Source organism: Desmodus rotundus, chromosome 12, assembly GCF_022682495.2.
Source record: "Desmodus rotundus isolate HL8 chromosome 12, HLdesRot8A.1, whole genome shotgun sequence".
Taxonomy (NCBI): Eukaryota; Metazoa; Chordata; class Mammalia; order Chiroptera; family Phyllostomidae; genus Desmodus; species Desmodus rotundus.
In genome coordinates, this window is record NC_071398.1 from 41410365 (window position 1) to 41431453 (window position 21089).

The 21089-nt window shown below is 49.8% G+C and overlaps 1 long non-coding RNA gene across 1 annotated transcript; it reads left to right on the forward strand.

The window, feature by feature from the left end:
• The first annotated feature begins 16755 nt into the window (after window positions 1-16755).
• LOC123480642 (uncharacterized) lies at window positions 16756-17593 on the forward strand. Its single transcript, XR_006656731.3, has 2 exons — window positions 16756-16893; window positions 17380-17593. It is a non-coding gene; the product is annotated as an uncharacterized lncRNA (long non-coding RNA).
• Window positions 17594-21089: the final 3496 nt, after the last annotated feature.

Genomic DNA, 21089 nt, shown 5'->3' on the forward strand with positions numbered 1-21089 from the left:
AAAAGGAGGAAGTGAGAAGAGATTGTTTTGAAAGAAAGTCCACTGGAGGAAAGTGAGCATTCAGGGTGGAGATGGTTTCTCACTGGCTGAGTCGCTCGCAAGGAAGGAAACCTTCCCTCCTCTTGCTGGAGCAGTCAATAGTTCCACCAGTTTCTCCCTGTTCTGGTCGGTGATGGACACTTCTTCCTGTGGGGGGTCTGTAATTGGACTGGGGTGGTAGTGGTGAGAGCTCCCCCTGCTGGCCTCCTGAATCCATTGCAAATGAAGTTTATTAATTTTCACACAAGTACCAACCCTATTGTTGCTAAAACAATGAAAGTGAGACACTCATTTTAGTGAAGGATGCATAGTGATTTGGATTCCCAGAGACTTAAGTTTCTTATGTATGTTAATGGTATTGTGGCTGCAGAGAAAACTGTCCTTATTCTTGGAAGATGCATGTCGAAATGTTCCGGGATGAAAGGTCACAATGTCTGAAACTTCTTTTAAAAGGTTTGACAACAGCGCGGGTGGGGGGAGGGGGAGAGAGAGAGGAAGCCATTGTGGCAAAAAGTTAACAGTTGTTGAATCTGGGTGGAGAGTCTGTGGGTTTGCGTTGTTCTGTTCATTAAAATTTCCTGTGTGTTTGAAAAAAAATTAAATCAAATTTCGGAGAGAGGGATTATAAAGGAGAAAGGCCACTAAGACTGAAGTGGATGGACGCATGTCCTTGTACAGCTGTCCAAACCCTGGAGTGTATGAGAGCGAGCCCTGGTGCGCACCCCGGACACTGGGCGGCAGTAATGAGTCAGCGCAGGTTCGCGTTTGTAACCAACTGCTGCTCCAGCGCGGGGCGCTGTTGATGGGGGAGGCTCCGCATGCGTGGGGGCAGGGAGCACGTGGGAAATCTCTGCCCCTTCCCCTCGATTTTGCTGTGACCTTAACAATTCTCTGAAAAGTGAAGTCTATTAAAAAAACTAAGGGGGGGAAACAGCAGATGGTTTAGAATCCTTGGGACTGACAGATCCTCCTGGAAGGAGCAGAGTTTGATTGGAGGGACGGATGAGCACGTGTGAAAACCACACGCCCACTGGAGACTGGATGTGATGATGACTGATGCCCCCTGGGCCTGGCGTGGGGGTTGGGATGAGACCTGTCCCTCACACATTGTTTAGTAATAGAAAAGAAAAACCTGGAGAATTTAAAGGTTTGCGGTTTTAGAATCCGTCAAAATGTCTAGTACCTACAGAATAGTGTTTATTGCCTCCTCTGCACCCCAGAATACAGCACTCGCCCATGTGCTTACTAGGCTTGCCAACCAAAGCTTGTTGCTGCCAATTTAACTCCAACAGGAGTCCCCAGTTGGGGTGCCGTGGGGAGGCGGGAGACCTGATTCAGTGAAAACAGCTCAATTGTGGGACAGCTCAGCTGTGACACAGCTCAGTGGAAGTGGCCCCGGCCAGGCTGGTGAGGTGGCTCTGGTGTCACAGCTGCAGCTGGGGAACCACAGCCTTTGATGGAAACTCAAAGTGCACACTCTGTTGAGGTCAAGTCAGCTTCTATCAGTGCAAAGAAGAGTGCCTGCCTCTGGCTCCTGATTGGCCCATCTCTATGCAAATGAGGACTCCAAATCCTCACAGTGTGACTGGTCCAAAAGCACTATCCCAGTTGCTCAGAATGGAGCTGCTCCAATTGGTCAGTGAAGACGAAAATGAGACTATGTCTGTGCAGCCCCGATTGGCTGGGGCAGGTCTTTAGCCCATTGATGGATTTAGGAGCCTGGGAGCTCATTTATAAGGGTCAGTTCAGATGGCAGTCAGTGCAGGAGGCAGGCAGCTCAGGGCCCCTTCACCCTGAGAGGCCCCTGTTTCCAACGACTGTTAGACTCTGTTTATAAATTTGAGCCCCATGAGCCACCAGGAGTCCTTCTTAGCAGGTTTTTTCTTTCTCAGGGTCGACAGGTGTAAACTGCCCTACTACTAGGCCCCAAATACCCACACAGCAACCCGGCATTCTTTGCTCTCCGGGAGCTTTTAGCCAACTAGCAAAAACTGGACAGGTAAGTATATAAGAACTATAATTAAGGTGAATTAAAAATAGAAGTTAGAAGGAAAAAGAGATATGCTGATGATGAGATCACTCCTCTCGGGAAAGAACATTGTGTTAAAGTTAACATGATGCTAACATAACATTAAATGTTGAAAACTAACCAAACACGTCCTTAATATTTTATCTTCCCTTTGAACGACTGCTCTGTCCTAGGGACTCACACCAGATTTCCTAAAGGTGGTACCTCTGCTTTGGGAGTTTGGTCACTTGTTGATTTTGTTTTTATAATAACTCGTGTTTCACCATTAATTATGACGTTGCTGTTGATTTGGAAAAGATATTTCTTAGCAAGTTAAAGAACTACTTTGTTTCTGTTTTGAGGCTCTTTATTGGTAAAGGGGAGTTATGTAACATTGACCAGTGTAGTATTTTAATAGCCCTTGAGATGACACGTACATTTTTTCAATGAGCAATATGTGTTGTCTGCTACGTGCCAGGTGCTGCTACTCCCACGTCTGATTTTCATCCCTCCCTTTTATCAGCTGTCACATCCTGGGCAATATGCTTAACTTTGTCTGAGCTTTTTCTGTCTTATGTAGAAAGTGGTGACTTGTGTGTACGTCCACCAGGACTGTGGTGAGACTCCCCGAGGTCAAGTTCTTACCACAGTGTTGGGCACCACGTTAACACTGCTGCTCGCTCTCCCTGTTCCCTTCCTCTCCCCTTCCTCCCTTCGTCTTTCTGCTTTTCTCCCTCTCCCCACCTCCCTTGCTGTCCACCCTCCTACCCTTCCATCTCCGCTCCTCTCTCTCCTTCCTACCACCCTCCCCACCACCTCCTCTTCCTCTCCCGTTCCTCTTCAGTGATCCCCTATTCTCTTTTTTATGTTATGAGGCTGCTAGCTTCCTTGAAGGGGAGAAGTAACTAAGAGGTGCTCCCGGGAGGATGGTGTGGCTGCAGAGAGCAGGAAGGAGTAGTGCTGGTGCAGAGAGAGGAAATCTCGGCTGAGCCAGATCCCCCAGCCCCTCAAGTGTCAGCGATGGAACTCACTCCAGCTCAGGCGGGTGACCAAGACGTCTCATTTCCTGTGTGAGATGGGTAGTAATTAACAAACAAACAAGGCTTTCCCTTGAAGACAGGCACGTGTGAGAGGCACATGCATTTGCCAAGGGAAAATGGCAAAAAGGAAGCAAGCTAACAGTGTAGCATTAGCTTTCCAGTTTTGCATGTTTTATCTTCATCACTTTCTTCTACAGAAGTAGCTTTCTGCTCCTATAACAGTGGTAACTGGTGTGGAAAGCCCACCATAAACAGACTTTGATAATTCAGTTTTGAAACTCACACCAACCCATACTATTTGTATGGCACACTAAAATATTGGATGTGTCCCTCTGAAAGTAATCAAACAGAATATTCAGAAATCGCTAGCATTTTTGTGCCCCCTCCCCAATCAAACAGGCAGACACTCCATTAAGCCAAGATTTCTAATGAATCTTTTCCTAGCACCTTTGAGTGTTACAAATAACCTCTCATCTTTTGTAAAGGCCTGGAATCACTGGGAAGGTTATGCCAGGTCTGAGAGGCAGAACTAGATACATAGTCTAGAGACAGAGAGGGAGGCAGGGGGTGGAGAGGGAGAACGAAGGCGGGGTTTTCCCTTCTTTTTTTCCAGCGTGGGGTCTGGGAGCAGAAACAGTGAGGGTCTCGGCTGACCACTAACACTTCGAGGAGGGTGGAGGCCTGCAGGCTGCCAAAGAAGCGGACGATCGATCCCACTCCTCCGGTAGTCCCGGTCGGATCCTGAAGCAAAGAGCCAAGTTGCTCTGAGCACCCCCGGTCACCCCACTGGTGCCGGGGGGACACCCCAGTTAAACAGCATCAGAGGACTGAACACACAGCGCCAGCGCGGCCCAGCTGAGACTGACAGCAGTACCCGACCACAGGCATCGCCAGCGCCGGGGGCGGGGACGACTCCGCACTCACGTGGGCTCCCCCGGGGTGCTCTCAGGAGCAGAGGGGTAAGCAGGGCGGTGGGCGGCGGGCTTGCAGCCACAAGAGGAGGCGGTGTGCCCTGCTCTCTTAGCCTCATGGAAAACCCAGTTATGAAAATTCATGAGGCTGATGCAGGAAGTGCACATGGGTGGAGATTAGCTCCGGGATACACGTCTAGGGCTTTCCGATTAGTATCAAGAACATTCACTCCTTGGAAGAGAAAACGTCCGCGTGCATCTCTCCCGCTGACTGAGCCATGGCCCAGACCTGGGCCCAGTCTGAGCATCCGGGAAACGTCCCTAAACTCCGGTTCGCTGGGCTCGCTTCATTGAAGTGTAGTTTGCACACCACAGAGTCCACCCGTGTGATGCACACAGGACACTGTGGAAGGAAACTGGAGAAGACCTAGGTCAGTGGAAAGACAGCCGTGTTCATGGATAAGGAGACTTAACACTGTTAGTGGGCGGCACTCCCCAAATTGACCTTGTTTCTGCCCTTCCCTCTCTTCCCCTCCTCGCGCTCCCGTTTGCGTGTGTGCTGCTGTATTCAATGGTGTCCCACTGGGCTTTGAGGCTCTGTCCATTTTTCTTCATCTTTTTTGTTTCTTTTCTTCAGATTGGATACTTTTATTCATCTACCATCATGTTTGGTGATATTTTATCTATTATTTATTTATTTTAAATATTTTCTTTATTTTTAGAGGGAGGGGAAGGGAGGAAGAAAGAGAGGGAGAGAAACATCACTGTGTGGTTGCCTGTCATGCGCCCCCTACTGGGGTGCTGGCCCGCAACCCAGGCATGTGCCCCGACTGGGAATTGAACTGGCGACCCTTTGGGGTTTGCAGGCCTGCAATCCATCCACTGAGCCACACCAGCCAGGGCCTATTTGTACTTCTTAATCCCCTCACCTCTTCACCCATTCTCCCTCTCTCCCCTCCCATCTGGCAACCTGCTGGCAACTAACTTCTTTTTTCTTGCTTTTAAGAGTCTCTCTTTATCTCTAACCTTTGGCATTTTAATTACGATGTGTCTTGCAGTGGGCCTCTGTGCATCGCATCCATCATAATTGGGACTCTCTGTGCTTCCTGGACTTGCATGTCTATTTTCTTCACCAAATTAGGGAACTTTTCTTTCACTATTTTTTCAGATAGGTTTCCAATTTCTTGCTCTTTCCCTTCTCCTTCTGGGACCCCTTGAGCAGAATGTTGGAATGTTTAAAGTTGTCCCAGTGGCTGCTTATACTGTCCTCACTTTTTGGGATTCTTTTTTCTTGTTGTTCTGCATGGTGTTTTCTGTTTCTTATGTTCCAAATCATTGATTTAATTCTTGTCTTCATCAGTTCTACTGTTGTTTCCCTGTAAATTGTTCTTTATTTCAATTAGTGTGTCCTTCGTTTCTGACTGGGTCTTTTCTATGCTGCTGAGGTCCTCACTAAGTTTCTTGAGCATCCTTATAAACATGTTTTGAACTCTGCATCTGATAGATTGCTTATCTCCATTTTGTTTAGTTCTTTTTCTGGCATTTGAGCCACGTGTCTTTGTCTCCTCATTTTGGCAGCTTCCCTGTGTTTCTTTCTATGTATTAGGTAGAGCTGCTTTGGTATCATGGCCTAATGTAGTAGGTGTTCTGTAGGGTCCAGTGGCACAGCCTCCCCTATCATCCAAGCTGGGTCCTCAAGGTGCACCCTTTGTGTGGGCTGAGTATACCCTCCTCTTGTAGTTGAGCCTTGGTTGCTGTTGGCAGATCAATGGGAGGGATTTACCCAGGCCAGTCAGCTGCAAGGACTGGCTCTGACCACTGACCACCGACCTCCATTGAGGACCAGCTGTGCAAGGGTGGTGGTGCTCCAAGTTAGTCTGTAGCTGTCCACTGGGGGCGCTGGCCCTGGGGTTTCCTGGGTGGTATAGGCCAAGGTCAGCCCCAGCTTGTGTTTTGCCCAGGGCCACCATGCCTGAGCTATAGAGCAATCTGAGATGGCTGCCCCTTGTGCTGGGCTTGGAGCTTCCCAGGTGCACCCAAGCTGTGCCTCTGCTCTGGCTGCTGCTAGGGCTCACTGAAGCCAGCTTTGCTTGTTTGATAGGATTTAGGAGCCAAGAGCAGCCATTCTTATGGAAAAACAGCTTGGGTGGTGCCAGAGGTTGGGTGCAGTAGAGCCTCTGGGGATCTCCAATGTGGGTCACACAATGTTAGCCAGGTTGATGGAGTCTCAGATATGGCACCAGCCTACTGGCTCTGTGTGTGGGGGGGGGGGTGTGTTAGAAAATGGACAACGGCCTCTGCTCGCTCTGATGCCAGACCCTTTAGTTTCTTTCTGTATACCACTGGTGCCCTTCAAGCTGCCACCCTGGTACTGGAGCTCAGAGGGAGCGAGTCTGAGGAGGTGAGTCCGTGTGTGGGTTTCTGAAGAGGAACTGCTTGGGGCTCCAGCAGCCTCCTCCACTGACTCAATCCTTGATGGTTTTTGCAGCCAGAAGTTGTAGGGACTTATCTTCCTGGCACTGGAATCCTGGGCTGGGTCCTGATGTGGGGCTGGGACTCCTTGCTCCCAAGATATGGGTCCCAAAGTTTTATCCATGTGGGTGTGGGGTCAGCCCGTTCTGCATCCATGCCCCTCCTACCAGTCTGGATGGATGTGGTTTCTTCAATTCCGTAGTTGTCAGACTTCCATTCAACTTGATTCCTGACATTCCTGAGTGATGGGTGTTCTGTATTTTAGTTGTAATTTTGATGTGGTTGTGGGAAGAGGTGAGCCGTGTTCGCCCTGCCTACTTCGCCCACCTGCTTTGCCATCTTGACCAGAAGCGAAGCTTGCCTCCCGTGGTGATATTTTTTTTTATTAGTTCAAATCTGCTTTTCAGCCCCCCGGAGAGTCTTTAATTTTCATCATCATACTTTTAAACTCCAGAATTTCCATTTGGTCCATTTAAAAAAGATATATTTTAAATTTCCCTTCACCTTTTCTCACCCATCCCCCACCCGTTTTCCCGGGCAGCCATCAGTTCGTTCTTTTCATAAACTCGTTTTTGTTTGGTTTGGTTTTACATTCAATGTATGAGTGAAGTCGTACAGTCTTTGTCTTCCCTGTGTCTGACTCGTTTCACTTCATACAACACCCTGTAGGTCCATCCATGTTGTCACAATAGGCAAGGTTTCCTTCTTCATTGTATTCCAGCGTGTGTGTGTGTGTGTGTGTGCGCGCACACACTCAGCTCCAAGTGGATCAAGCCCCCTCCAGGCTTCTTGGAGGGAAGACTTATCAGGCTTCTCACTCCTTTGCTTCGGAAATCCTGCTTGCTCTCTCTCTTTTTTATCGTCGCCCGGGGACATTTTTTCATTGCTTTTGAGAGAGAGGGAGGGAGGGAGAGAGACAGACAGAGAGAGAGAGAGACATCGATTGGTTGCCTTTTTGAGTGCGCCCCGACTGGGATCAGCCTCCCCACCCCCACCCTGTAACCCGGGTCAGTGTCCTGACCAGAATCGAACCCACTACCCTTCAGTCTAAGGGAGGATGCTCCCGCCAACCGAGCCACACCAGCCAGGACATCCTGCACACTCTTCTTATTCTTAACACCTCTTTGCTGGTTTGAATCTCATATCAAATCTATGGATTGAAATTATTGGTGTTTTCATTTTATAGATGTCAAGACAGGGCCAGAGCAGGGGAAACCTTTTCCCAAGGCCTTCCTGGCTGGAGAGAGTTGAAGCAGGCCTGGACGCTAAAGGCTCTCAGCCAGGCTGTTGAAAGGAGCCCCTCTCCTCCCCAGGGCACAGGGAGAGGTTGCCGGTCAAGCCAGGAGAGGTGATGCCACGTGGGTGTCTGTCAAGTCCGCTGTAAAAGTGAGAAGCTGAAGTAACAGCCTCCGCGTCCTTTCAATAGCTCTGCAGCCGTGTCCCTCGGATGTCACACAGGTCCTCGGTTTCAGGTACACCTCTCAGTGGTCTTTGGGGCCCCTGCGTGTGCAGCCGTCATCACCATTGACTCAGAGCAGCTTCCTCACGTCCGAGAGAAACCCAGCACCCGTCACCGGGCCCTCGGTTTTCGCCTCCCGTGCCTTGGCGCTCGCGAATCTGCTTTGTCTTCATAGCTTTGCTGCTGTGGCCGTTTCAGGTGAAAGCCATCACAGCACTGGCGTCGGTGCCTGTTTTCTCCCCTCAGCACAGTAACGTCTTCCAGGTTTACTCATTTGTGGTGTGTGCGGTTTCCTCATTCCTGTAATTGTGGGACGATATCCCATTCTATGGATACACCACCTGTCATTTCCCCATCAGGTGACTGTGTGTCTGCCTATGTCCCCAGTTCCTGACACAGAGCTCCCAAGCCCCTTGGAATTTCCTGGGTCATGGGAAGACCTTTTGTTCTCACGAGGTGACTCTCGGTGGGCTCCTGCAGGAGGGCCAGTCAGTGCGGAGACCCAGCCGTGATGAGAGGCTCCGGCTTTTCAGCCCCACCCCTCGTTCTCCAGGGAGGGGGGAGGGGCAGGAGATGGAATTCGTGATGGGTCATGCCCATGCGATGCAGCCTCTGTAAAATGCCCGCAGTACAGGGCCCGGGAGCTTCCGGGTTGGTGCTGGGAGCATGTTGCATCTGGAGAAGGCATGGAAGCCCCGCACTTTTCCCATACACCCTGCCCTGTGCATCTCTTCCGTCTGGTGTTCGTCTGTATCCTCTTATAATAAACTGGTAAATGTAAGTAAACTATTTATCCAAGTTCTGTGACCTGCTTTAGCAACTAAATCAAGATTTTATTTATTTTTAGAGAGCAGGGAAAGGGAAGAAGAGAGGAAGAGAAACAATGAGTGGTTGCCTCTTGCGTGCCCCCTACTGGGGTGCTGGCCCGCAACCCAGGCATGTGCCCTGACTGGGAATCAAACCGGCAACCCTTTGGGTCACAGGCCCACACTTAATCTACTGAGCCACACCAGCCAAGGCAGCAACTAAATCAAATCCAAGGAGAGGTCATGGGAACCTCTCATTTATAGCCTGTTGGCCAGAAGCACAGGTGACCCTCTGGGCGTATGATTGGCATCTGAAGTTGGCAGCAGACTCGAGGGACTGAGCCCTTTCCCTGCGGAATCTGATGCCATGTCCAGGTGGATGGTGTCAGAACTGAGTTAAATTATAGGCTCGCCAGTTGGTGTCATAGAATTGCTTGGCGTGGGGAAACCCTGACACAGTTGGCGTCAGCAGCGTTGTGGGTGGGGCAGTTGTGCGAGAGTAAGGGAGAAATGCAGGAGGAAGACAGGTTTTCCTACTAACCTGAGTATACACCCATAAGTGGGACTTCTGGGTTGTATGGTAAGTCTGCATTTGTCTTTTTGAGGAACTGCCAAACCGTTTTTAAAAGAGGCTGCACCATTCTGCATCCTGCTGGCAGTGTATGAGGACTCCGGTTTTTGCACATCTTTGCCAGTACTTGTTATCTTCTTGTTTTGATAGGATAGCAATGTAGTGGAAGGAAACGGTGTATCATTGTGGTTTCGCCTGGTGGCTGATGACTTTTAACATCTTTCCCTGTGCTTATTGACCATCTGTACATTCTCTGGTGAAATATCTATTCAGTTTCTTGGCTCATTTTTAAATTGGTCTGTCATTTGATTATTGAGGCATAAGAGTTCTAGATTTGTTCTAGATACGAGTCTCCTCACACCTGATTTCCAAATACTTTGTCCCATTCTGGGCATTGTCTTTTCACTTTTCTGATAGTATTTTTTAAATAAGTTTGAGTTATATATTTTTTAAGGATTTTATTTTTTATTTATTTATTTTTAGAGAGAGGGAGGGAGAAAGAGAGGGAGAGAAGCATCGATGTGAGAGAGAAACATCGATTGGTTGCCTCTCGTATGTGCCCCAACCAGGGCCGGAACCCACAACCCAGACATGTGCCCTGACTGAGATTCAAACCTGTGAAGTTTTGCTTTGTGGGACGATGCCCAACCAACTGAGTCACACTGCTCAGGGCTCTGATGGTATTTTGAAGCATTAATGCTTTACTTTTGATGAAATTCCATTTATATACTTTTTCTTTTGGCATGTGTGCCCTTAGCATCATATCTAAGAACTCATCGCCTAAACCAACATCTTGAAGATTTACTCCTGTATTTTCTTCTAAGAGTTTTATAGGTTCAGCTCTTATGGTTAAGTCCGTAGTCTATTTTGAAGTCAACTGCAAATGTGAAGATTATTTTAAGACACTCAACTACAGGCCATTATTCTATGTCTGCCTATACTCTCTCAATCACAGTAGCTTCATAGAAGATGAACTGGGTGTTGAGAGCTAGGAAAGAGGGCTAGGCAATTATAAGCATTGCTAAGCAGAAAACCTCTTAAAGGTCACTAGAATGGATAAGGAAGAGAAACAAATCCTCATCCGAAATAAGCTTATCAACAGGAGACAGACAGATGGTTCTTATCAACAGGAGACAGACATATAGTTCCTCCTGACCCCAGAGCAAAAGTTCCTCCTGACCCCAGAGCTATGCAGAGATAACCGCAGCTCCCGCTTTTGTAACTTGCTCGCTTGCTTCTCGCACCTATAAAAGAGCTAGCCTGTAAGCGTTCGGCGCGACTCCCATTTGCAGCCTTAACGGGCACCCTGGGAGTTCGCCCCTGTGCAGGTAAAAATAAAGTACCATCTAAGTGCACTCCACACGTCTCCATTTGATTTTCTGCTCGTGTTCGGGATACAACACTGGGAAACTGGGAAGTGTGAGTCCTCCAGTTTTGTTCTTCACAATTTTTTTTTTTTTAATATTTTGGGTCCCTTGAAATTCTAAAAATTCAGAGAGAACCAAGATGGCGGCGTAGGTGGACACACTGCACCTCCTCGCACAACCAGAGCTGATAGAAAATCGAACGGCAAGGAAGTCTGACACCAAGGAAATAAAAAATAAACATTCATCCAGACCAGTAGGAGGGGCAGAAACGGGCAGCCGGGGTGGAGAGGACTCGAGTTGCCATGGCGGGACCGAGACTGGTGGAGTGTGGGACCAACAGGGCAGGCAGTCTGACCACTAGCAGACCCTGCGGCCCCACATTCACACAGATAAACTGAGAGGGCCGGACTCAGAGTGGTGGAGAACAGGGCACACAGAGTGGCAGGTAGCACCCCGCGGCCCCACATTCGCGCACAGGTAAACCAGACAAACAACGGGGAGTAAAGCAGACCGTGCAACCCAGAGCTCCAGCGCGGGGGGGGAATAAAGCCTCAAACCTCTGATTGAAAATGCCCATGGGGGTTGGGGCGGCAGCAGGAGAGACTCCCGGCCTCACAGGAGAGGTCGTTGGAGAGACCCACAGGGGCCTAGGGCATGCACAAGCCCACCCACTTAGGAACCAGCACCAGAGGGGCCCAGTTTGATTGTGGGTAGCAGAGTGAAAGACTGAAATCTGGTGGAAAGGGGAGTGAGCACCATTGCTCCCTCTCGGCCCCTCCCCCACGTACAGCCTCACAGAGCAGAGACCAGCGTTGCCCCACCCTGGTGAACACCTAAGGCTCCGCTCCTTAAAGTAACAGACGCGCCAAGACAAAAAAAAAAAAAAATGTCCCAAATGACAGAACACTTCAAAGCTCCAGAAAAAATACAACTAAGCGAGGAAGAGATAGCCAACCTATCAGATGCACAGTTCAAAACACTGGTTATCAAGATGCTCACAGAATTGGTTGACTCTGTTCGAAAACCAGATGAAAAAATGAAGCGTATGCTAAGAGAAACAAAGGAAAATGTACAGTGAACCAATAGTGATGCGAAGGAAACTGGGACTCAGATCAACGGTGTGGACCAGAAGGAAGAAAGAAACATCCAACCAGAAAAGAATGAAGAAACAAGAATTTGGAAAAATGAGGAGAGGCTTAGGAACCTCCAGGACATCTTGAAACGTTCCAACATCCGAATTATAGGGGTGCCAGAAGGAGAAGAGGAAGAACAAAAAATTGAAAACTTATTTGAACAAATAATGAAGGAGAACTTCCCCAATCTGGCAAAGGAAATAGACTTCCAGGAAGTCCAGGAAGCTCAGAGAGTCCCCAAGAAGCTGGACCCAAGGAGGAACACACCAAGGCATATCATAATTACATTACCCACAATTAAAGAGAAGGAGAGAATCTTAGAAGCAGCAAGAGAAAAAGAGACAGTTACCTACAAAGGGGTTCCCATAAGACTGTCAGCTGATTTCTCCAAAGAGACCTTACAGGCAAGAAGGGGCTGGCAAGAAGTATTCCAAGTCATGAAAGGCAAGGGCCTACATCCAAGATTGCTCTATCCAGAAAAGCTATCATTTAGAATGGAAAGGAAGATAAAGTGCTTCTCAGATAAGGTCAAGTTAAAGGAGTTCATCATCACCAAGCCATTATTATATGAAATGTTAAAGGGACTTACCTAAGAAAAAGAAGATAAAGAATATGAACAGTAAAAATGACAGCAAACTCACAGTTATTAACGACCACACCTAAAACAAAAACAAGAGCAAATTAGGCAAACAACTAGAACAGGAAGAGAACCATAGAGATGGAGATCACATGGAGGGTTGTCAATAGGGGAGAGGGAGGGGGAGGGGAGGGAAGGTACAGAGAATAAGTAGCACAGATGATAGGTGGAAAATAGACAGGGGGAGGGTAAGAATAGTGTAGGAAATGTAGAAGCCAAAGAACTTATAAGTGTGACCCATGGACATGAACTATAGGGGCGGAATGTGGGAGGGAAGGGGTGGGCAGGATGGAGTGGAGTGGGGGGGGGAATGTGACAACTGTAATAGCATAATCAATAAATATTTTTTTTTAAATTCTAAAACGTGCTTTGAATTTAGGATCAGCTCATCAATTGCTGCAAAGAAGCCAGCTGGAACTTTGATAGGGATTGCATTGAATTTGTAGAGCAATTTGGGGAGTATTGCCATGTTCTAATACTAAGTCTCTTTACCCAAGAACATGGGATGTTTTTCCACTTATTTAGGTCTTCTTTAATTTATTTTTAATCCTTACCTGAGGATATATTAATTGGTTTTGGAGAGATGGGAGAGGAGAGAGAAACATCGATCAGTTGCCTCCCATAGGCACCCGGACCAGGAACTGAACCTTCAACCATTTGGTGTACAGGGACGACAGTATCCAACCACGTGAGCTCCCCCCAGCCAGGCCTAGGTTTTCTTTAATATCTTTCAACCGTGTGCTGTAGTTTTCAGAGTATAACTTTCTCGTTTCTTTTGTTAAATCTATGCCTAAATACTTTATTCTTTTTTTACTGTGGTAAACGAGTGGCCCATGGATTCTCGGCCTGGGTGAGCTGGCGTGCCCGGAGCCCCTGCTGCTCCTGGAGTCCCCGCACCAGCTCACAGCTCTGAATAGGCAGAACTCACATTGCCCTGAAAGAAAGGGATTGTTACGTGTATTTGCAAGTGAGGAAATTGAGGCTCAGAGGAAGGGAGGTGTTTCATAAGGAGTAAGTGAGGGCTCCAGGACTTTCTTGTCTGGAAAATAGGCCATGTTTCTGGTGATCCTTGAGCTTTGCGCCAGGGTGGGGAAGCCTATTTGGAGAGATAAATATGGTCCAGTGTGAGACACGGCAGGGCAAATCCCACTCCGAACAAGCCCCCTAGGCTGGGTGGTCTTAACAGCCAGCCCTGCCCCAGCTCACTCTGCTCTAGAGGAGTCCCCGAGCCCGTCTCCTCCTCCTCTAAACGGCGACTTCCACGGCTGTCCTATGGCACTTCTCCGAAGCCCTGACAGGCCAGCTGCCTGGGCTCTTGATGCTGAGTCTGTAGCAGGAAGCAAAGTGGAGTCTGTCGAACACCCTTTGAGAGCAAACGGCCCTTTTCATCATTCCCTCTGCCCTTTGCTTGGTCATGGAACGCCAACGCAGAAAGGGATTTTACAAACAACTTGGCCTTGTTTTCAGTGCATTTGAAACTGTACACTCCAGAGACATTAAGCCATGAGCCAATGTCCTGTGATTACACCTGAGAGATAAACTTGAACTTCATGCACTCAGGCTTAGGAACACACAGCACAGTCCCGGTGAGGTTGATTCCTATCTGGTTGGAGGGGCGTGGTGTGAGGGGAAACCGGTCATATAAGAGGGCAGCAGAGGTTGACGGTAGTCCGTCACAGAAGGCCAGCTGCCATGGCCCCGACCATGCGAACTCTTCTCATCTGGGTTGGCGCCTGCGTCTTTCTACACGTGGACCAAGTGCACGGAGGTGAGGGAGGGCAGATGCACCGGGGCTGGGGTGGAAGAAAGGGCACCAGAGATGGGTTGAATGGTAAAAATAATAATAATAATAATAATAACAAGAACAACAATAATAATAATGGCAACCACTATGTCTGCCATTCCGCGAGCGTGTCCCAAGGACGCATTTTCCTCTTCAGACAAGTCTCTGAAATGTAAGCCTGGTCAGTCTGTGGCAAAAGCTCATAGTGTTATTGACCGTCAGTCCTCACAACAGCTGCCTCATTTCTAACTGTGCTTTCCAGTGTTCCAGACACGGGCAGCCTATGTAACACAGGGTTCTTACATCGTTCCAAGTGGGGTTTTGACGTGAATAGGGGTGAGTGTCGGCAGGAACAAGGAAGGCATATTGTCAGGGCACGTCCATGATCAGCGTGGCACGCTTGTGTCCCAGGGGGCCACGTAACTCACGGGCGTCAGTATGACGGCTGCGAGGGAGTGTGAGGTTCTTACTCATGTGGTATGTGTAGCCTTCTCAGGTGCCTGTTTCTAATAAAATGGCCTTCAAACTGCGAAGAAAATACAGTGTTGCTAACTCTAGTCACTGTGTTGTAGCGCAGATCTATGGAGCTTATACTTAAAAATATGTTAGCAGCCCTGGCTGGTGTGGCTCAGTGGACTGAGTGCTGACTTGTGAACCAAAGGGTCGCCAGTTGGATTCCCAGTCAGGGCACTTGCCTGGGTTGTGGGCCAGGTCCCCAGTAGGGGGCGCATGAGAGGCAACTACACACTGATGTTTCTCTCCTTCTCTTTCTCCCTCCCTTCCCCTCTCTCTCTCAACATAAAATTAATAAATCTTTTTTAAAAACGAGTTAAGTGGAAGCACTGGCTGGGTAGCTCAGTTGGTTAGAGCATCCTCCTGACACACCAAGGCTGTGGGTTCGATCCCTGGTCAGGCCACATACAAGAATCAACCAATGAGTAAGTACATCAGGGAGTGGAACAACAAAGTGATATATTTTCTCTCTCCTTCCCTCCCTCTCTAAAACCAATAAAAACATAAAGTTAAAAAAATGTGCTAAGTGGGGACATCGCACGTTGTGGTCCTAGCACAGGAAAAAACCTCGTAATGTGACAGAAGGTTAGAGCGGCAGAGCGGGTCCTGCCATACACGCGTTCCGACGGCTCCTCCCTGCGCTCTGCGCCCCCCGTACACCTGAGTTTCTTCCAGCTCCGCCGCGTCCGTCCTTCTCCCGTTTCCTCCGGGAAGCAGCGTTGGAAAATGATGAAAACAAAACCACAATCACGCCAAACAAACTAACGCGTGGGGGTGGGTGACCGTGATCAGCATTCTTCAAAGCGATTCCATCCGCGTGGGCTAAGTTCCCCCTCCCCCTCCGCGATGGGACGGCAGGTGCCGCATTCCCCGGGCCGTGGGGGGAGCGCAGGTCCTCCCCGCGCCCCACCCGCAGTTGTCCGTCAGTTCGGGCCCAGCCGCCCGAGTCTCAGGCGAGGGCCTGGATGGAAGGGAGGGCGTCCCAACCGGGGAGCCTGTCCGCCAAGCGGAAGGCAGGGCCGGGCGGGGCACAGGGCACCGGCCAGAAAGCGCGGAGTTGCAGAGAGGTGCTGTTGGCCCCCAGGGAACCCGCTGCTGTGGCCGAGAGAATCCCCGAGGCCAAAGACACCCAGCCCCGTCCGGCCGCAGGCCGCTCTCGGGTGCCCAGCCTCCCTGCTCCGGTGGTTCGAGCGCCAGGTCCGTGCGCGCAGACCCTCCCGTCCCTCACCGCGAACGCGGCTCCCTGCCGGCTTCTGACTGCGGTCACGCGGGTTATTCGTGTCAGTCCCAAGACATCCCCGTGTTCCCAAACGTGAAGCGCACTGAGACTCTTAGTGTCGAACCAGGTGACGCAGCAGCTGCAGACACGACCAATCTGCAGCATCTGACAAAGTCGTGATCTCAGCCCGGGCCGCCTTGTGGGCTGGCGAGCGCTGGTGTCGTCTGGGGCTGCAACTTGTCCGGGTGAAAAACGGGAAGGTAAACGTGTCTCTGGGCCGGGCCACGCCGTGTGGGCCTTGGCCTCGCTGCCGCTGCCCAGAGGGCTGTGTGCGGGCAGGCGCCGGGTCTGGGAGGGCTGGCCTGAACCGACGCTGCCGGCGTGAGTGGAGGGGACGGTGCACTGGAGAGCTGATGAGAACAATGCCTGCTTTTTTCTTTTTCCAGAGGAGAGCTGTGCTATCCCGTTTATCTATGCCGGCAAGAAGTATTTTGATTGCACTAGCCATGATTCTATAAACAATTGGTGTTCCCTAGACGAAGAATATTTAGGGAGATGGAAATATTGTACAAAGGACGGTGAGTAGGCAGCTTTTCCTCCTGTGAGGAGTGTGTGGCTTCCCAGATGCGGGGGGGGGGGGCCCCGGGGTCCCTAACTGCACCCCTCATGGAAGCCGCAGGCGTCTCCCCATCCATCCCCAGGTGTCCACTCATGTCCCCTTTCTCTTGATGAGGCCAAAATAACCTCACCTCAACTAATTTTCTCACCCTTCCTTCTACTTTTCAGACTATGCCCCTTGTACCTTTCCCTTTGCCTATAATGGCAAACTGTATAACAGTTGCACAATCGATGGGAGTATTTTGGGGAAGGCATGGTGCTCAGTCACTGCAAACTTTAACAAGGATGGAGCTTGGAAGAGTTGCTTCTGATACAGGGTAAGAGTGTGTGGGGGACGATGAGAAAAAACACGGGTGAGTAGGGAAGAGACGGAGCTGGATAAAGAGGGAGTCAGGTGATAGAGAGAGGGGGAAGAGGCAGGTGGAGCGGTGGGAGGAGGGGACAGGGGATGGAGGAAGGGCGAGGAGCAGACATTTGGAGAGGAAAGAGAGGGGAGCAGAGATGGAAAGAATAAAACCAAAGGCAGATGCAAAAGACGGAGGGAGGAGAGTCAAAAAGGAAGAAGAAAGAGTTGGCAGGCTCAGACGTGGAGGGAAAGGCTGGGGAGGGTTAGTGGTAAGAGAAGGCGAACAGGGAAGAGAGAGCACAGTGCAGAGTCTTTTGGGCAAGTGTGCGAGAGCCGGAGTGGAGCTGGGCGACAGCAGAGAGAAAAGGAGACAAGAAACCAGACCTTTGAGCTGCAGGTGAGTAAGAAACCGAACTCATCCACACTGACCTCAGAACCACGTTACGTTACTGTGCAGTGACCCCACCCTCAGCCGTGGATTCAGACGAGGCCGTGAAACCAAGTGCAGAGGACCGAGAAATCTCAAGCTTGAAGGCCAAGCCCGGAGGGACAGAGGTGGTGAAGTCCTTTCCCTGCGACTCCGAGTGCCCCCTGCCCGTCCACAAACCACTTTCTCTACAGGTGTGACTTTGTTGTCCTGTCCTGAAAAATAAACCATCTTTCAAGTGGGAGCGGCTCTGTGCGACCAGGTAGATCATGCAGGACCTTCCCGTCCTGGCCTTCTTCTCCCCACACCCTGGAACATCAACACACACCCTACCTGTCTTCTCTGTGGGCTTGACTGAACGGCACAGGTGTGGGGGGGGGTGCGGGGGGGGAGGGGGGGGGAGGCGGGAAGGGTCCCTGAGGATTGGCGCCTGCCAGACAATGTGTCTTTCCTGACTCCATGAAGTGTTTTCCTTCTGGAGCTCTTCTCTGACTCCCCAGGAGAAGGATCTCTGGTCACGTTCTCCCAGCCTTCCCTCCCTGCTCGCAATTGGATGGTGTGTCTTCCCCTGGGGGACGCCGATTGTTGGGGGGACGCCGATTGTTGGGGGGACAGGGTGGACTCTGTTTGTCTTGGCGTCAGGCTGAAGTGCAAAACCTGACACACGTTTTTCCAAAGGCCTGCAGCCTGTTGAAAAATGTATTCTAGGAAAGTATTTTCAGTAAACAGCTGGGTGTGAGTGAGGCAGTTAAAGTCGCAGGTGTCAGAAATAAAGGGCCCGGCAGCCGGAGCCCAACGTGTACTCTAGCGCCTGAGCAGCTCAGGGAGAGGTGTGTCAGGGGCTGTGGGACCTGTCATCACCAGGGAGGCCACCATTCATGGCCTTTCAGATGTTGGGGTTAGTCATGGAGACGAGAACTTAAAGTGAGGGCCTCGTCGGGCTGTCCAGTGAAGGCACCTAGAGATCTCTCATGAGCCCAGAGAAGCAGGAAAGAATGTGTCACTCTAAATGGATTATAAAGAAACATTTATTCAAGAAAATATACTAAGTATCACATCCTGGCCCATGTGGCTCGGTTGGTTGGAATGTCCTTCCATAAATCAGAGGCAAGGGGCTCGGTTCCCTGTCAGGGCACATACCTGGGTTGTGGGTTTGATTCCTGGTCGGGGTGGGAATGGAAGACAACCCATCCATGTTTCTGTCTCACATAAATGGTCTCTCCCTCTCTCCCTTCCTTCCTCTTAGTCTAAAATAAACACATTTTTAAAAAAAATTTAAAAAGAGAATATACTATCAGAACAGCAACCTGATCTACAACCCCTCTGCCAATGCCCCACCCACCCCAGTTCTGCCTGATGGAAGTAACCTGAGTGGGTGGAGCCAAAAACACAGGCTCCGCTTCTTCCATCTGCCAGTCAAGGACTGTGGCATCCCCGCCAGTGGGGCCGGCTGCCAGCCTTACTCATCCCCTCAGCCCCGCATCTCACAGGGTAATTTCAGACCATTGTGATTGTCGGGTTAGGGATTCTCTCCTCCACCCAAATGTCACTCATGGGGCCCAGGCTCCACCCAGTGACAGCAGGCTCGGAATACAGGGCTCTCTGTCAGCGTTGCCCCGGCCTGCTGGTAGGGAGATTTTCCATGCCCGGAGAAGCAAGTCGAGAAGGTCACTAACCTTGCCCAGTGCCCTGTTCGTAAGGCAAGAGTGGCATTCTGAGAAAAACCCTCCACTGTCCTTGCCTCCAGCTCTCAAGCTGTGGCTCAGAGACCCAGATAAGAGCAGAGAGCTTCCACCACCATGTATTAGGCACCCCCTCCCTCCCACCTCCTTCCCTCTGGCATGGTTTTGGGGCAGGAGAAAGCCGGGAAAGAGGAAACTCCAGAGATGCCCCAGGCCTGAGACAATGGACTTCGACACAGAACAGAGACTCTGTTCTAAGACTGGTTCCTCAGGAATGAGAACACCCCAGAGGCACCCAAGGACTAGGACTCGAGACATCAACACAGGACTGAGACCCTGTTCTAAGACCGGTTGTCCCTGCTTTCTGGGAAAGTGCTGAATCATGGTGCAGAAGGTGCTATATGGCTCCTGCTTCATTATAATAACATTAAAATAAATTAGCATTGTGGGACCCCTCTCCCCCAGTGGGCAATCAAGGAAAATCATGGGAGACCACATGCACGGTAGCTTAAAAGTAACATAACTACTTGTACATGCGCAGTAAAAGCCCACCAAAACTAGCCAGGAAATATCCTCCCTATAGGAATAGAATCCCTCTGACCACTGAGGGTCAATCTCTGCTCCCATATTCTGAGGGCAGCTGATGGTGATTCCAACAAAAGATTTTGAAGAGAGTTTTGAACAGTGGAAAATATGCTGGGGGAACCATGTGAGGTCCCGAGGTGCCTCCTTTGAAGGAGACTGAGGCATCATTGTCCTATGTACAATGTTTCTTGTGTCTTGTATTTCCTTCAGTAGATGTCTCTATTTTTCTTAGTACATGACTGAATACTTCCTGGACAGACCGCGTGCATGTTCTTTGGCTACTCTATTCCCTATGCTGTACTTTACATCCCCGTGACTAATATGTAACTACAAATTTGTACTCCTTAACTCCTTCAGCTTTTTCACCCATCCCCAAGCTCCACCCCCATCTGGTGACCATGAAAACATCTCTGTATCTATGATTCTGTTTCTGTTCTGCTTATTTTTTAATGTTGTTTCTTAGAATCAATTGTTGTTATATGTACTTATTGCCATTTTATTCAGATTTTTTTTCTTCTTCTTCCTCTTAAAGACGACCCTTTAACGTTTCATATAACACTGATTTGGTGGAGATGGACTCCTTCAGCTTTTTCTTGTCTGGGAAGCATTTTATCTGTCCTTTGATTCTAAATGATAGCTTTGCTGGGTAGAGTAATATTCACTGTAGATCCTTGCTTTTCATCGCTTTGAATATTTCTTGCCAATCGGTAGCTTAAAAGTAACATAACTACTTGTACATGCGCAGTAAAAGCCCACCAAAACTAGCCAGGAAATATCCTCCCTATAGGAATAGAATCCCTCTGACCACTGAGGGTCAATCTGGCCTGCAGTGTCCCACCAGGGAGGTCAGGGCTGGGTGCTGAGGCTCCCAGACATCCCAGTGGTGCAGCTCGTGTGGGAGCACCGATCTGATCCCTGCACACCTGAGGGTGGTGGGAAACCAAGGGCTGCCTCATCCAGTCAGTCCTGGAAGGAACGTTTCTACATCAGGAAACATGGAGCAATCCCTGAGCCTGTCAAGGGGGAGGAAGCAGGTGAGCATCCAAGCAGAGAGGACTGTGGATGGGTCAGCCCAGCCTGTGGAGCCCATGGCCCAGAACACATCAGGACTGGCCTTCACAAGGTTTTGAAGATCCACCTGTGTTACCACAAATGTCCAGTGCAGTTTTTAACTTTGTCCAATGCATCTTGTACTTTGAATTCACCTACCTGTAGTTAGCTTATCCTGCCATTTTGTTCAGTGCCAATTCTTACTATATTTTCAAATTTGTTCCCTTATCTGGTTACAATTCTCCAAATAAACATTTCCGGTGTTTCTCCCTGCCTTCTGCCTTGGTGTCTGCCTGGATTCCCGGGGAGGCCCCAGTTGCCTCAGGCTGGCCTTTGTCCCAGAATCCGAGAGGACGTGCCAGTGTGAGAGGGGCACATCTTTACCGTGATTCTCTAACCACCGACAGTGAACAGTGTTCTCAC